The sequence below is a fragment of the Schistocerca cancellata genome, chromosome 1 (genome assembly GCF_023864275.1).
Source record: "Schistocerca cancellata isolate TAMUIC-IGC-003103 chromosome 1, iqSchCanc2.1, whole genome shotgun sequence".
NCBI lineage: Eukaryota > Metazoa > Arthropoda > Insecta > Orthoptera > Acrididae > Schistocerca > Schistocerca cancellata.
In genome coordinates, this window is record NC_064626.1 from 811,133,785 (window position 1) to 811,137,350 (window position 3,566).

Consider the following 3,566-nt stretch of genomic DNA (forward strand, 5'->3'; position numbering starts at 1 on the left):
GTTACTCATCAAGATCCATGGCTACTTTTGCCGCCTTTTTGAGTAGCCACAGCAGATCGCCACAGCCACCACCTTCGCGTCAAATATCCAGTTCAGTACTGTAAAATTGGATGGGCAAGTTATTTGCTTTCTTATCCAAACAATAATGCTGTTTTGTTTATACTGGGTTGAAGTTCAGTGTTTTATCCTTAGCCCTTTACGTAGACATGGTCCTATTCCAAATGTTACGATATTTATGAGTATCGTATTTGAGTGATCTGAGAAGTAATTGCTATCTATAAAAACATTGTATAACTTTTGTGCAGTGGCAAATTTTATAATTATTCAGTGAGCCTGGTTTCTGTAGTACTCCTTGTGTTTATTCATAAAGGGACAGTTACAATTGCACTAAAGTGTTATTGTCAAGAAAAGATCTAAAATGCTTTGTTTAAACGTCATTCTTATTGAAATACCAATACAATGTCAAATTTACCTGCATAAAACTATTATCAGTCAGAGTTTTTACTGTCTATCAAACAGGAAAGGTCAGCTTAAGGAATAAATCATGTACAGGTTTGCGATAATATGTACATTTCTTGTGATCGCAGTTAATAGTGTTCTTCATATTGTGTTGCAACACAACTAGTCAGTTTTGACCTTAGTCACTGATAGACTGGTTTCTGCTCCCCCCCCCCTCCCCCTCCCCCCGTACAAATACTTTCCAAATTACAATTACTAGAATAATGAGGTGCAACAACCAAATTTATGACATTTGTGTCCTATACAATAAGTAACTGCCTCCACTATTTAAACTGCTACAGATTCAGGGGCATGTCTTACTTGTGTTCTACAGAAGTAAATGCTCTCTGATAAAACAAATAGTAATCTGAACATATAACATGAGGATTTGAATATTATTTCAATAACAGTAGGTCCCAATAATCAAACCGATCAAAGATCCCCATGTCCAAGTTAGTAGTGCTACATCATCATTAATCATTTATCTGTAGTGATCACTAGCTTTTTGCTTCAATATTCAGATAGTAAGTCCTACTGAGAGCCAGTTTTTTGCCAGAACATTTTAATATTCCCTCTGTGTTATTCATGACAAACCACCGATATACTGGTATTGCTTGCTAATGTGTACTACTGTCACGTGTCATATACATAAATATAGTGTTTCAATATCAAGCAAAATAAATACCAATAGTTAACTTTCTTTATGAACAGAGCTAGTACATGACAGAACTTTAGTTAATTAGGCTGGCTACCGTTTCCTTTTGTCTAATCTCAGTTTACTTTATTACTAATAGAACCTTGGTTCGATTCCCATTTGTTCTGCTAATACGTCTTTCAATAGACATCTGTAGAGAAACGAAAAATAATCCAATATCTTAGCCATAAGTACACAGTCACGGTCAAATCTATTTCCTTTCGCAAGAGTAACATTGTAGGCGTATTGCTAATTTAGTAGTAACTGGCAGTATTCTAAGACTGTATATGAATAGCAGCAAATTAACAAAAACTTAATCCGGAATGAAAGCTGCACATATGACGTAATTCATAGAGCACAATTCGGAGTTATTGGAGAAATTTCTTATGCCACAGATAACTGTGGTAGAGAAACTAAAAATACTGATGACAAAAGACCATTAACAAGTTTCCTTAAAAAACACGATATCTGTAGAGCGTCTCTGTATAGAGAGAACACTATGTCAAGGAAAACAGGATGACGAAAACTGCATAATCAAAGCTGCTGTTGCCAAAGCGATTATTAAAGAGGTAAATGCAAATTGGAGGCTGAAGTAGTACCGGGAGGAGAAAATGCGGACAACCGAGCAGGGCAAACGTTTATCCTGATCTGACGACTGTTGAGTCTACTTTTGTTCTGTCCTTTACCACAGACTCTGTTCATGTAAGCAGAAAGCTAGAAAGCTACACACACACACACACACACATTGCTGGAGTAGAGGTGAGAACCCCGTTGTAGTTGATAATGGAATTTGGATACCACAGTTTGAAATTCTTCAAAATTACATACATAAGGGGCGATCAAAATATTCCTGTTTGACGGCGTTGCTGCAACGTACTGTATGCAACGCAGCGCCATTCCGAGGCAGGCAGAGGGTTAGTGTGGCCTTCGAAAGGATTCATTTAGTCATTTTTTTAGTGTTATTACTTTCTGAGAGTTCTCTAATATGTAAAATTCAACCAGTCGCTGTTCCTTACTGGTGTGAACGGAGCCTCTAGTTTTGGCTGCATTTTTCGCGTAGGTCAGTGTCAAGGCAGTTATTATAAACTGCTTAAAGTTTTGTACATATGTGTATCTTCGAAAGTTTATTCACTAGTTATCGCTGTATTCTAGTGAACTAGCGTACTGAATGGCGAATTCCTAGCCGAAATTTTGACTGTCCGGCTGGACAATAGGTTACAAGATTTTATCGCAAATTACCCTGGATAGTAACTAAAGACGACCGATATCTGTATATCCTGAAGCGCCAAAGAAATTGGTACACCTGCCTGATATCGTGTAGGGCCCCCGAGAGCACGCAGAAGTGCCGCAACACGACGTGGCATGGACTCCACTTACGTCTGAAGTAGTGCTGGAGGGAATTGCCACCATGAATCCTGCAGGGCTGTCCATAAATCCGTAAGAGAACGACGGGGTGCAGATCTCTTGTGAACAGCACGTTGCAATGCATCCCAGATATGCTCAATAAAGTTCATGTCTGGGGAGTTTTGCGGCCAGCGGAAGTGTTTAAACTCAGAAGAGTGTTCCTGGAGACACACTGTAGTAATTCTGGACGTGAGGGTGTTGCATTTTTCTGCTGGAATTGCCCAAGTCTGCCAGAATGCACAATGAACCTGAATGGATGCAGGTGTCAGACAGGATACTTATGTACGTGTTACCTGTCAGTCATATCTAGACGTACCAGGAGCCCCCTGCCACTCCAACTGCACATTCCCGCCACAGTTTCAGAGCCTCCACGAGCATGAATAGTCCCCTGCTCACATGCAGGGTCCACGGGTCTATGAAGTTGTCTCCATACCCGTACACGCCTATCCGCTCGATACAATTTGAAACGAGTGTCGTCCGACCAGGCAACATGTTCCCAGCAGTCAGCAGTTCAATGTCGGTGTTGACGGGCCCAGGCGTGGTGTGAATCTTTGTGTCGTGCAGTCATCAAGGGTAAATGAGTGGACCTTCGGCTCCGAAAGCCCATATTGATGATGTTTCGTTGAATGGTTCGCACGCTGACACTTGTTGATGGCCCAGTATTGAAATATGCAGCAATTTGCAGAAGGGTTGCACTTACGTCACGTTGAATGACTTTCTTCAGTCGTCGTTGGTCCCGTTCTTGCTGGATGTGTTTCCGGCCGCAGTGATGTCAGAGATTTGATGTTTTACCGAAGTCCTAATATTCACGGCACACTCATGAAATGGTCGTACGGGAAAATCGCTACCTCGGAGATGCTGTGTCCCATCGATCGTGACCGACTATAACACCACGTTCAAACTCAACTAAATCGTGATAACCTGCCATTGTAGAAGCAGTAACCAATCTAACAACTGCGCCAGACACTTG